Source organism: Neoarius graeffei, chromosome 8 (assembly GCF_027579695.1).
Source record: "Neoarius graeffei isolate fNeoGra1 chromosome 8, fNeoGra1.pri, whole genome shotgun sequence".
Classification (NCBI taxonomy): domain Eukaryota; kingdom Metazoa; phylum Chordata; class Actinopteri; order Siluriformes; family Ariidae; genus Neoarius; species Neoarius graeffei.
The window spans coordinates 37,781,648-37,796,161 of NC_083576.1; the positions used below are offsets into that span (position 1 = coordinate 37,781,648).

A 14,514-nucleotide genomic window follows, 5' to 3' on the forward strand; every position below is an offset into this window, starting at 1 on the left:
GCATATTTCACTACTTGCAGTTTGTAATCTGCAGAAAATGATTTTCTTTTTGATGGCATTTTTTTTCAGCCCTTCTCAGTTGTCTTTATAAGTTACCGGTAATGTTTGAAATTTTAAATTTTCAGTGGTACAGAAGTAGCAGGTACAGGTACACAAGCCTAGAGCGCCCTCTTGTGGTTGTCAGTGTGAAAATAACGAACATGTGAAATTATATAATAATGTGTTAATAATTTCACATATAAGTTGCTCTGGAGTATACGGTAAGTTGCACCCCTGGCCAAACTATGAAAAAAAGTGCGACTTATCATCTGGAAAATACTGTGCATGACTTTAGTTTAAATTGAGTGCAAGTATATTGATAAGTGCTCTTAAATCAGGGTTGGTCATATTTCCCAGTCAACAGCTTATTTCCCGGACAGTGTCCGATATATGATTTCCTGTACAAAGAAAAACTGAAATAATCTCTGTAAAAATGATTATAGTCATGAAAGAGCTGTTCAAAAAATGATCAAAGACTGAACTAGAAAAGGAAAAAAAAAACAATGACAGTGAAGGGAAGCACTATAATGTAAGGAATGTGGGTAAAGTTGAATAAGAGGAGGTAAAATGGGGAAAAAAGTCAGGAGATACTTTTCTTGGGGCAAATTTGATTGGATATGGCTGTTTAACACACAAGCCAAATACACATGATGTGAGTGATCAGATGGCTTCACTCAACTCAACAGCAGGGAATAGACCCCTTGCACATTTATGTTAGCAACCGTCGCTACCCTATAGACCCTTTTCAGTCACGTGACCTTCGTAAACGCGACCACCATTTTGGACATGTAGCGGACTTCGGCTCGAATTGGTTTGAATGCGAGGAAGGCGACAAACGGAGAACATACAAGAAAAAGGAGCGAGATGCAGAAAACACCTTTGCTATCCAGCGACGTAGGGCATTTACAGGGCGAGCAGAGGGAGAAATAACAACAGTAATGACACATTAGCAACGCCGTACAGAAATAACGGTTTATGGCACAGACCCTTTCGGTTCTCGCTCATCTAGCTGCTACAATGACTGCTTAGACTGCAACAATAATACCTAACACACATTTAAGTATCCGTCGTAAAGACGTGAAACTCGTCGAGTGACGAGTGTGTTCATTGATAAGCTAACACAATCTAAAAGTAGACATACCATCACACTGCCCTGGCGCTGTGTACAGTTTACCTTCTATGGTTTGTGCACTCGCTATTTGCCATTACTTTCTCCAACCGTTGTTAGAGATTACAGGGAACGGCCTGGATTTAAGAGACAAATACATGTTCCTCTTGTTTTGAACACTTAGCCCATGTTTACATTAGACTGTATCAGCGGATCAGCAGATTAACGTTTTTAAAAGCGATTAGTGTGCACACAGCAACACCAATACACGATTCGTCTGCACACAGCAACACCAATACACGGATACACTCGGCTCTGCAGGCATCCTGCGCTCCAAATCACTCCGCCCTGAACAGCGAGTGCCCTCTGGAGGGTGCGCACGCCGGCCCTGCACAGCTCACACAGCGCGCGAGTGAAGTGCACGAGCCACGATTCGGGACTGAGCCGCTGTGTGTGTGATCCCAGCGCAGATCACTTACCACTCACAAGTGGAAGGATGGCAAGCCTAAAGACAATCGTTTTTTTTTTTTTGTTACATAGTCAAGAGAGGTGTCGGATCACTGGATCCAGTGTAAATAGCTGCCGGAGCCAACGCCCGAGGTTCCGGAGCGCGCTCCGGCTTGCTCCCCCTCAAATTAAGCGCTGTTTGTAGAACACTGCCTCTGATCTGTCCTACAGTCTACCAACAGCAAAGGAACACAACGCTAGCTAATGTCGTTAGCTAATAGCTACTACAGAAGAACAAAGAGGTTACAATGGGTTATTTTAGCCTATTTGGTTACATACTCACCGCCACAGAATGTTAACAGCAATGTAATGCCTTTTCTGGCTAATTTTATTCGTCTTACCTCCAACAAAGTGGTCACTACACAAGCGCTGGTATGCCGAGGGCTGCCAATCTGTTAATGGCCGCTATCCATCTTCTCTGTCGGGATCCGATAAAATGATAACCCTTGCCTTGTTTGTTGATGGTTACTACATCCAGGTGCACAACAATATAGTGGCATGATGGAAGTCTTGCTGAAAATAAACACTTTCTTTGCTGCCGTTCCTCAATGCTGGCTGTGGTAAACTACTGGTAGTACATGTCCAAAATGGCGGCCGCATTTGTCGTGACGTCATGTGAAAAGGGTCCATACCTGGGGGACAAGTGAACAAGTATGCTGTTCACATACTGAAGCCAAGTGAAGATGTCTGGTATCTGCTGCTGTTGTCCGAAGAAAACTACAGCTAAAAAAAAGCTCTACTACCGGGTTACTTGGATAATCTTAGTCAGAAAGAAGCGAAGGATAGATATACATGGAAATTAGAGTTTATTAGCAGTTATGATCAGCGAGGATGTGATTCTTCCAGATTTTTCCGGAATTCCGGATTTTCAGGCATAAAAATGCGACCCTCGTGAATCATGCAAATTCGTTTTTTTTTTTGGGGGGGGGGGGGTGTAGGACCACATTACCACATTATCCATAGGCAACTCCAGTGAGCCACGCATGCGCATAATAACCTACCCTAGGTTAAGCGGTACCAATAATAATAAAAAAAAAGCCCATTATGCATAACGCGAGAGTAACTTTTATGTGACCCGAGTCTTGAAGACTTGAACAAAGTTAGCTAGCTAGTTGGCGTCGTTAGCATTACGGTTAGCTCGGCCAGGAAGCACCAGACAACAGGCTGGATATGGAGCGGGGTTTTTGTGAGCGTCGTTATCATCACCTACTATAGGAATGCTGCCCACCGGAGGCCACTCAAGTTTTGGATGAGGGTAGAGCCTGAGGGTTTGCTAAAGCAGTGTGAGGGAAGAGTGAAAGTGCGATGCTGGGGCAAAAGGAGGCGGCGCGAGGCGCTGAGGGTCGCCGGACGGAGTTCCGCGCTCGGCCGCTTCCAGCCCTCAGGACACTCGGGGGCTGCGTGCTGCTCCTGCTGCTCCAGGCGGCCCTGTGCCTCGCCAGACCCAGCGGGATAATCAGCACCAACAGCCATAACAACCACCCGAGTGTCAACGTTTACATGAGTGAAGATGAGGTGAAGAAACTTCTGGGTGAGTGTCTGAGTGTGTGTGTGTGTGGGGTTCCTTTCTCAGTCCATGTTGGCTGTGTGTGTGTGTGTGTGTGTGTGTGTGTGTGTGTGTGTGTGTGTGTGTGTGCGCTAAAGCAGCCTGGATGTAGAAACACATTACACTGTTAGCTTGCAAACTAATTTAATACTTTACATAAGTACACACGAGTGAATTTAGGAATTAATCAGTTTGTTAATTCATCAACAGTTTTGTTTTCCAGGTAGTAGTTTCAAGTGTGTCCCAGTTTGAATTCACTGGAAATTGTAGTTAGATAGTTAGTTAGTAACACATCTATAAACGAGCGCTATTACGCATGCGTATGAACAGGCCGAATCCCAAACGGCTCCTGATTGGAGACGGAGTGCACTACTGTAGAAGCCTTTTTATACTTTCTATAGGGCGGTTTTGGAGAGAGCTGGGAGGCATTTGGGATTCAGCCGCAGCTAGCTGCTCTTTTGTTAATAATAATAATAATAATAATAATAATAATTAACTGAATCCCAAATGCCCCCCAGCTCTCTCCAAAACCGCCCTATAGAAAGTATAAAAAGGCTTCTACAGTAGTGCACTCCGTCTCCAACCAGGAGCCGTTTGGGATTTGGCCTGTTCATAATCATTATGATAATTATATGATATAATTATATAATAATAATAATAATAATAATAATAATTATTATTATTAGACTGCACAGTGGTGTAGTGGTTAGCACTGTTGCCTCACAGCAAGAAGGTCCTGGGTTCGAGCCGCGTGGCCGGCAAGGGCCTTTCTGTGTGGAGTTAAACTGCTCACCTTGAATTCCATTTGGCCATTAATGGGGTGCTGAGTCATTATAACATCTCATGGGTAAAGTTCTCTGAAACTGTCTGTTTATACCACACTGCTGTCGTGTCGCGTTATGGGTCTATATATTTTCCTGCTTTTTTGTCCTTGGCCAATCACATCCCTGATCAGTACAAAATTCCTCGGAACAACTGGATTGACAGTACAGATTTGTGGCCTAGCATTAGCTACATACTGGAATATACCCCCTCCCGAAGAGTCCCGACACGGAAGAACACTTTAAAAAACTACAAAAACAGGCAAACCTTCTTTGTGGAAAGAATTTTTCCAGACATCAGCTTTTGGGAACAGAATTCTGCAAAAGCCAAAGCATTTACTCTCAAAGGACTCCAAACTGAGCTGTGGACTAGATGGTATTCTCGACCCTCCTTGTCTCAACAACACCACGGACATCTACAACCCTGATTCCAAAAAAGTTGGGACAAAGTACAAATTGTAAATAAAAACGGAATGCAATAATTTACAAATCTCAAAAACTGATATTGTATTCACAATAGAACATAGACAACATATCAAATGTCGAAAGTGAGACATTTTGAAATTTCATGCCAAATATTGGCTCATTTGAAATTTCATGACAGCAACACATCTCAAAAAGTTGGGACAGGGGCAATAAGAGGCTGGAAAAGTTAAAGGTATAAAAAAGGAACAGCTGGAGAACCAAATTGTAACTCATTAGGTCAATTGGCAATAGGTCATTGACATGACTGGGTATAAAAAGAGCATCTTGGAGTGGCAGCAGCTCTCAGAAGTAAAGATGGGAAGAGGATCACCAATACCCCTAATTCTGCGCCGACAAATAGTGGAGCAATATCAGAAAGGAGTTTGACAGTGTAAAATTGCAAAGAGTTTGAACATCTCATCATCTACAGTGCATAATATCAAAAGATTCAGAGAATCTGGAAGAATCTCTGTGTGTAAGGGTCAAGGCTGGAAAACCATACTGGGTGCCCGTGATCTTTGGGCCCTTAGACGGCACTGCATCACATACAGGCATGCTTCTGTATTGGAAATCACAAAATGGGCTCAGGAATATTTCCAGAGAACATTATCTGTGAACATAATTCACCGTGCCAGCTAAAACTCTATAGTTCAAAGAAGAAGCCGTATCTAAACATGATCCAGAAGCGCAGACGTCTTCTCTGGGCCAAGGCTCATTTAAAATGGACTGTGGCAAAGTGGAAAACTGTTCTGTGGTCAGACGAATCAAAATTTGAAGTTCTTTATGGAAATCAGGGGCGCTGTGTCATTCGGACTAAAGAGGAGAAGGACAACCCAAGTTGTCGTCAGCGCTCAGTTCAGAAGCCTGCATCTCTGATGGTATGGGGTTGCATTAGTGCATGTGGCATGGGCAGCTTACACATCTGGAAAGACACCATCAATGCTGAAAGGTATATCCAGTTTCTAGAGCAACATATGCTCCCATCCAGACGACGTCTCTTTCAGTGAAGACCTTGCATTTTCCAACATGACAATGCCAAACCACATACTGCATCAATTACAGCATCATGGCTGCATAGAAGAAGGGTCCGGGTACTGAACTGGCCAGCCTGCAGTCCAGATCTTTCACCCATAGAAAACATTTGGCGCATCATAAAACGGAAGATACAACAAAAAAGACCTAAGACAGTTGAGCAACTAGAATCCTACATTAGACAAGAATGGGTTAACATTCCTATCCCTAAACTTGAGCAACTTGTCTCCTCAGTCCCCAGACATTTACAGACTGTTGTAAAGAGAAAAGGGGATGTCTCACAGTGGTAAACATGGCCTTGTCCCAACTTTTTTGAGATGTTATTGTCATGAAATTTAAAATCACCTAATTTTTCTCTTTAAATGATACATTTTCTCAGTTTAAACATTTGATATGTCATCTATGTTCTATTCTGAATAAAATATGGAATTTTGAAACTTCCACATCATTGCATTCCGTTTTTATTTACAATTTGTACTTTGTCCCAACTTTTTTGGAATCAGGGTTGTAGTTACAGAGCTTTTTGCACTCTATAATTTATACATTGATTACTTATTATTGTTAAAAGAATATCTAAAGTGTTATTTGTAAAATAACAAAATATCTTGCTCTAGACTTTCAAACAATATTGTAAGATTATTTTTTTTAATTTTATCTAACAGTGGATGGTGCAATAATTACAAATGCTAACAGAATCAGCACATTCCAGTTATAGCTATAGTCCTATAGTAACTATAATCACCCTTGTAATAATGATTTCAATAAATGGTTAATGTTCAGTTCCCTCCTCATTTATTCTCTATTCAAAAGGCACAACTGAGTCACACAGGTTGATAAGTGTGTAACGGACAATAACAGTTTTATCCAAAATACTTTTTCTTAGTCGATTTATTTCCATCTCGCACGCATGCAGCTGTTGTAAAGTTCAGTTGGTGTAGAACACTCTCGAACTGTAGGTTCATTACACTCTGGCTCCATGGTGACATTTTGCACAGGACTGGGTTCCTCTGATAACAGAAACAAAGCTTCAGTGCTCTCTGCTCTTAATCTTTTCTGTTCTTTCAGGATATATCACGCATGTCGCTCTTTGTTGGGTTTTTTACTGAGTTATGTTCAAGTTCTTTGAAACCAATCTGGGTTTTCCGTATCGAATAAGGAAGCTGCTTCATCTGTAAGAAAATCAGACGTTTTAATGAAAAAGCTAATTCGAATGCGAGCAGAAAGAATAAAATGAGATTCTCAAGTAAACACTTCCATATTCATTTCCAACTTTCTATTATTTTAAAATACATTTTAAATACAATTGCAAATTTCTCTGGAGTTTTCAGGCTTGGCTCCTCTTGTCATATTCTTTTTAACCACTCATTTCTTTGTTGTTCTTGGAGCATTTGCTTCTCTTTAACATTTTTCTTGATAGTGGGGAGATGGTAATACCTTTTATCTATTTTCCTATTTGAACAACCAAAAACAGCACAAAAATGAACCATATTGAAGACAGATTATGCCTTGCTTATATGACAGACGGTTTCTGTTTGACCCCCAGGTGTAATTATCAAGTGATGCGTGACGTCACGGACAAGGGGTCTATAAGCTATGAACTCTCCAAATTTTATGTAGAGCTCAGTCATCCGATGACACTGCTGCGACAGATATGGATATGATGTGTGTGGCAGACTGGCAGTTGTATAAAACCATGTGGCTAATAAACTGCTTTGTAGTTGCAAGACGTCATCTCAAGATAGTTATGTGGCAAAATTTTCATGATTTCTATATCTACCGTAGTCATATTTAGCTAAATGATTAACTCGAAGACATATTGAGCAGAAATGATCTAATCTGAGTAAAACTGGATTCACCATCATGCACTGTAAACTCTAGAATCGTCCGAGAGTAAACAGGGTCACGGATGTGGGAATTTAATGCTAAGGAAATGCGGAGCTGGCTCCTTGTTGAAGCGTTAAAAAGATTACCCTTTTTTTCACCATTTATTTGAAAACCTCCACTCCATTTCCTTGTAGTTGCAGAGCAGGCAATGTAATCACCCCCTTTCTCACCAATAGACTGACCTCTGGTGGCGCATGCTACATCACCTTCATCCAGCATCTCTGTATCAATTTAATAGAAATGAACATCTATATTTTTGAATATCTTGAAAATCATACCATCGGGATTTCTAAATACCCCAGTATACCATACTATCTTGATGCTCAAGCCTAAAAAATATTTCAAAAATGGCTGACCAGAATGACATCAATGCAGGAAAATATCCAAAGCATATGATGAAGGATGCCTAACTCTTGCTGTTCCAATACTTTTTGAGGGGAATGTATAATTTCCAATGTCTTTACTACATTGCTTCCTACATGGCCTGAAGAATTATTTTATACCTCAAGATGACTGTTTAATATGCTGTAGGGCTTCAAAATGTATTTATCTTTGAGCCAGGCCTGTGGTCTTTGAGCCACAATTATCTTTGAGCGAGGCTGTCTGAGTTACAAGGGTCAACAGGTCAAACTGTGGAATGTATCTTTTATTAGCTAGTTTAGAAAGTTAGAACCTTTTCTTGCCAATATTTTAGAGCCCTGAGACACTTAGAGGCATTAGCCGCTACGAATATGTTCCAAAGATCACTGAGAAATTGTTTTATTACTTAACCTGAATTTATGATACTCGGGTTTTTCTGTCACCAGGTGCCATTAGCTGAGCCGAGGAACAATTTATGAATTTGAATATTCAGAGGATTTAGTGTGTAACCATGATTGTTTTCTTTACTTCCGATTGTAATCATTGTGGAAGCACTTAAAGCACTGGACACAAACTCCTGTTGCCTAGCTAAAAGCTTGAAGTGTCATTTGGCGAAAATTACAAGTAGGCCTGTTCTATTTCAGGCTCAGTAGTGTGTGTGCCTTCGCCAATGGGAACCCTGTAGTGGGCAATCAATCAGAAGTTTGTGTTCAAACAAAGAAAGGTCCGTTTAGTATGGTTTTAATAGGAGCCACCATTTGTTTTGGGGTGGTTCTGAGGAGGTACCTTATATTGGGACAAATTGTTTATAATGACCATGATTGTCCATGGAGAGCTCAGGGCACTTCCGAAACCACTCAGTGCTGGCATTCGAAAAGACCTGGGTCTATCTTTACTTTTGAATGTACACACGCACAGTTTTTTGGGGGGGGTTTTGTGTGTTTTAAAAAATTATATAATTTTTTTTCCTATGGGGAATGTGAATAGATACATATTGTAACTTGCAGACTTAGTCAGTTAACAGTCTTAATGAAACAAAGCAACCCACCAGCACCCAAGAAAGAACAACCAAAGAAGCCTGAAACTTAAAAAAAAAAAAACGACCAGGCAAAGATAGAACCTAACCAGTCACCACATGACACCTTCACATCAAAGCCAAAGCCTTGGTACTGTTTTCGTTGTGAGGAAGATGGTCACATTGTTGCCGCCTGTGAATCTGACCTAAACCCTGCCCAAGTAGCCGCTAACTGCAGGTGCGACAGCAGTTATGGGTGAGCCAGAACAGTAGCACAACTTCTTTAAACTTAAGTCAATTCCAGTCGAGGGACAGACGGGAACTGCAATGGGTCACAAAAGTCCTGCTGCTGATAAATCTAAAGTGACTGCCAAAAGACAAGCTCAGTTAAAGTGTCACACCAAGAGTAAGTGTTTCAAGTTGCCTAAAGGTTTGGTAGGAACAAAGAGTACAGCCCAGGTGGGAACAGAAGGGAAATGACATCAGTTGCTTATTAGATACAGGCTCCCAAGTCACCACTATTCCCCAGTCGTTCCACCAACAATATGTCAACACATGATATTAATCCACTCTTTCAAGTTACTAGAATTTGAGGGGGCCAATGGCCAATCTGTTCCCTGTTTGGGATATATTAAGTTAAATGTTGTCTCGCCCAAAGAGTTCCTCAAAGTCTGTTACCAGACAGTGGTTCTGTTACCATAAATAGCTTCACAGCCAAGGAGCCTGTCATTCTTGAGCATCCATCATTTTTGCCAAGTGGTTTGCTGGTGAAAACCTGCTTCATTGATTTGCCTACTCATGCACCATATAAACCATAGGTCCCCAACCCCCGGGCCGCGGACCAGTACCGGGCCGCACTGAAAGAATAAATAACTTGCGTTATTTCCGTTTTATTTATTATCGGAGTCTGAACGATGTTTTATTTTGAAAAATGGCCGGATTCTCTCCATTACATCCGTCTATGACTCACTCTTGATGCATGTCAAGACGCTTGTCTCGGTCACGTGATGCGTTACTGCTAAAATTAAACCCACAAGCTTCACTGGTTCCCATGTCTGTCTAACGAACTAGGTTGGTTGACCTATATAACGCTATATTTAGCAAAACCGGGGATAGCAGTGAGGCCGGTCCCAGCCAACCCACAAGCTAGCCAAAATGAGTAAAAAACAAACGTCTCTGGAAAGTTTCTTTGGGAAAAGGCCCAGTGAGGAGACAGAAGAAGAGCCTACAACTTCCAAGAAAAAGAAAGCTGCATTTAACAGACAATACTAGGAGTCCTATTTAAAATATGGATTTATCGCGACAAGTGATTCCCACGCACCAAGCCCACTCTGCATTATATGTGGTGACCGCCTCTCTAATGAGGCAATGAAGCCATCAAAACTGCTTCAGCACTTGGAGACCAAGCATCCTGCATTAAAAGACAAGCCTCTGGAGTATTTTGAAAGAAAAAAGCGTGAACAAGGACAGAAACAATTACTGAGGGGCCACCACATCAACAAATGTGAGTGCACTGCTAACCATATTGCTAAGGCTAAGAAGCCTATTGGTGAAGAATTGATCCTTCCCACCACTAAAGACATTTGCTGTGAACTTCTAGGAGAGGCTGCGGTTAACAAGATAGCACAGGTGCCTCTTTCGGCTAGCACCGTCACTCGGCGCATTGAGGAAATAGCAGAGGACATTGAGACACAATTGTTGGAGAGGATTAATACATCACCGTGGTACGCACTCCAGGTTGACGAGTCTACAGATATTGACAACAAGGCAATACTACTTGTTTATGTGCGATATCTTTATCAGGAGGATGTGCATGAGGATATGTTATGTGCACCATCATTGCCAACCAAAACCACAGCCACAGAACTATTCAAGTCACTGAATAATTATATATCATGAAAACTGAAATGGTCCTTTTGTGTTGGCATATACAGAGACGGAGCTGCTGCCATGACTGGATGGCTGTCTGGTTTAACTGCTTGGATTTTGGAGGCTGCACCTGAATGTGAGTCTACGCATTGTATCATTCACATGCTGGCTAGCCGAAAAATGCCACCTGAACTTAACAGCGTATTGAACGATGTCGTTAAAGTTATTAACCACATCAAAACACACGCTCTTAACTCGCGCCTGTTCGAACAGCTCTGTGAGGAGATGGATGCGGAGCACAGACGCCTTTTCTTATACACAGAAATAAGGTTATCCCGAGGGAGCTCGCTGACCAGAGTGTTTGAATTGCGAGAGCTGCTGCAGAGATTTCTCTCAGAAAAAGTCACCGCTGGCAGCACATTTCAGTGACAAGGAATGGGTGGCGAAACTTGCTTACTTGTGCGACATATTCAACCTGCTCAATGAACTCAATCTGTCACTTCAGGGGAAAATGACAACTGTCTTCAAGTTGGCAGATAAAGTAGCTGCATTTAAAGCCAAACTGGATTTGTGGGGACGGCGCTTGAACAGAGGTATATTTGACATGTTTCAAACATTAGCAGGGATTTTGGAAGAGACTGAGCCTGAGCCGTCATTCTCCCAGTTGGTGCATGATCACCTGTCTTTGCTGTAAAGAGTTCGAGCGCTACTTCCCAACCGCAAAAGACCCACGAACTGACAAGGAATGGATCCGCGACCTGTTTGACAACAAACTGGGTGAATCCAGCATGTCTTTACAAGAAGAGGATCAACTGCTGGAGATCACAAATGACGGCGGCCTTAAAAGAATGTTCCAGACGACAATTCTGCCGGTGTTCTGGATAAAAGTCATGGCAGAATACCCGGAGATCGCCACAACAGCCCTAAAAACCCTGTTGCCATTTCTGACATCATATTTATGTGAAGCGGGATTTTCTGCAGTGACAGTGACGAAACCAAATTGCGGAGTAGACTGGACATCAGCAACACACTTCGGGTGTCATTGTCTCCCATTCCCCCCAAATGGGATCGTCTCATTGCAGAGAAACAAGCTCAGGGCTCAAACTGATTCAGCGTTATGGTGACTTGTATTTTTCATGCACTTTATATTTGTTTTTGCAGTGTATCTTATTTTGAAGGCATGTTTAAATATTACCATGGCGACCAGAGTGTGTTGGGGGCAGAGAGGATGTTACTCATGTTATGTTGTTGGCACGCTGTTATGAAGACACTGCTGATAAAGTTGCATATGAGTACACAGTGGATTCATGTTTATTATATTTAGAAAATATCACCGTTTTTATGTTGGTCGTATCATTTATTTTGTTGTATTTATCCGCTACACCTTAAAGGCCGGGCGGCACAGTGGTGTAGTGGTTAGCGCTGTTGCCTCACAGCAAGAAGGTCCAGGTTCGAGCCCCGTGGCCGGCGAGGGCCTTTCTGTGCGGAGTTTGCATGTTCTCCCCGTGTCCGCGTGGGTTTCCTCCAGGTGCTCCGGTTTCCCCCCACAGTCCAAAGACATGCAGGTTAGGTTAACTGGTGACTCTAAATTGACCGTAGGTGTGAGTGTGAATGGTTGTCTGTGTCTATGTGTCAGCCCTGTGATGACCTGGCGACTTGTCCAGGGTGTACCCCGCCTTTCGCCCGTAGTCAGCTGGGATAGGCTCCAGCTTGCCTGCGACCCTGTAGAACAGGATAAAGCGGCTACAGATAATGAGATGAGATGAGACCCTAAAGGCCGGTCCGTGAAAATATTGTCTGACATTAAACCAGTCTGTGGCGCAAAAAAGGTTGGGGACCACTGATAGTTTATATCAGTTGTACTTACTACTGAAACAGATTGCAATGTCACCATCCCTCAGAATTGTGTTATAGGCGAGGTTAGTGCTTTCCAGAGAGTTATCTCCCAGGATCTTAGTGTGGTTGAACCCCAAGTCAACACTGATCAAAAGTCGGGTATCAGCTTTAATTTTGAAGGCTCCCCAATTGATGCTGAATGGAAAGAGCGCATTGTGCAAAAACTCAACAGTATACCTGAGGTTTTCACACAGAATGATCTTGACTTTGGGAGGACTGGTCAGGTAAAACACCAAATCAAACCATGAAACTTGCTGTACTTAGTGCTATGGTATACTGGTTACAAACATGTTTCAAAAAAGTCAGGAGAGGGGCAGCAAAGTTGTGAAGTTGTGTCATGCTTAAAAAAAAAAAAGGTTAATTGGCAACAAGTAACATGTGGGTATAAAATGAGCATCCCAGAAAGGCTGAGTCTCTCAGAAGTAAAGATACGGTAGAGACGGATTCACCACTCTGTGAAAGACTGCCTGTGATCTTCGGGCCCTCAGACAGACACTATTTTATTGTGGAAACCTCTGCATGGGCTCAGGAACACTTCTAAAAACCATTGTCTGTGAGCACAGGTGGTCACTGCATCCACAAATGCAAGTTTAAACCTATATATAAACAATATCCAGAAACACTGTTGTCTTCTCTGGACCCGAGCTCACTTATGATGAACTAAGGCAAGGTGGAAAACTGTCCTTTGGTCTGATGATTCAAAAATTGAAATTCTTTTTGTAAATCATGGATGTCATGTCCTCTGGTGGTAAAGAGGAGAGGGACCATTTGGTTTATCAGCACACAGTTCAAAAGCCAGCATCTGTGATGATATGGGGGTGCATTAGTACACATGGCATGGGTACTGTAGCTTGCACATCTGGGAAGGCATTATGAATGCTGAATGATATATACAGGTTCTGGAGAAACATGCTGCCATCCAGATGACATCTTTTTCAGGGAAGGCCTTGCTTATTTCAGCAAGACAATGTCAAACCGCATTCTACATGTATTACAACTGCATGACTTTGTAGGAAAAGAGTCCAGGTGCTGAACTGGCTTGCCTTCAGTCCAGACCTGTCTTCCACTGAAAACATTTGTTATATGACAAAGGGGACCATGAGCTGTTGAGCAGCTGAAATCTTGTATCAGGAAAAGAATGGCACAACATTTCCCTTTTGGAACCACAGCAATCGGTCTCCTCAGTTCCCAAACATTTATAGAATACTGTTAAAAGAAGAGGTGATGCAACACAGTGGTAATTTAATTATGCCTTTGTCCCAACTTTTTTGAAATGTGTTTCTGGCATCAATTTCCAAATGAGCATATATTTTTCATAAAACAATAAAATTTCTCAGTTTCAACATTTGATATGTTTTTTTTCTTTGTACTATTTTCACTGAAATATAGGGTTTCCATGATTTTGCAAATCACCACATTCTGTTTTTTTTTTGTTTTGTTTTGTTTTTTTACAGTTTACACAGCATCCCAACTTTTTTGGAAGTGAGGCTGTATATCAAAGAGACTAGGGGAAATAATCGGATCTCTTGTTAGTTCTAATACAAACCTTAGAGGAGACATATCAGACATGAGTTCAGGAACAAAAAGTATGCCCAACACTAAACCTGTTTTAATACTGAAAATAAATATTGATGTTCAGTGCGGTCAAATGCTTAATGAGCATCTAAAATTAATCAAGGCATTTTTATATTTTGATCCAGCTGGGTAGTAGAGTACGTCAAATAACCAACAGAGATTACTAGAGAATTGTCAGTAATGCATCTTGTCTGGTCCAGATGTATTGCAGAGTGAAATCTTGATACAAAACCTTTTTTATAATCTTATCATTTGAGAGTAAACGAAACAGATCAATATGATTCACACTTCCAGCAATCCTGTTTTTTTTTTTTTTTAAATGTAGAATTGAAATTATAACGCGTCGTGGTTGGCAGCAATTATTTTTGTTCGACTTCTTTGAGTACTTTTTTCTGAA

At 41.7% G+C, this 14,514-nt stretch overlaps 1 protein-coding gene across 1 annotated transcript in view; it reads left to right on the plus strand.

The window, feature by feature from the left end:
* diaph2 (diaphanous-related formin 2) overlaps positions 1 to 14,514 on the plus strand; it is a 902,507-nt gene that overhangs the window by 268,274 nt on the left and 619,719 nt on the right. The window lies entirely within an intron of this gene.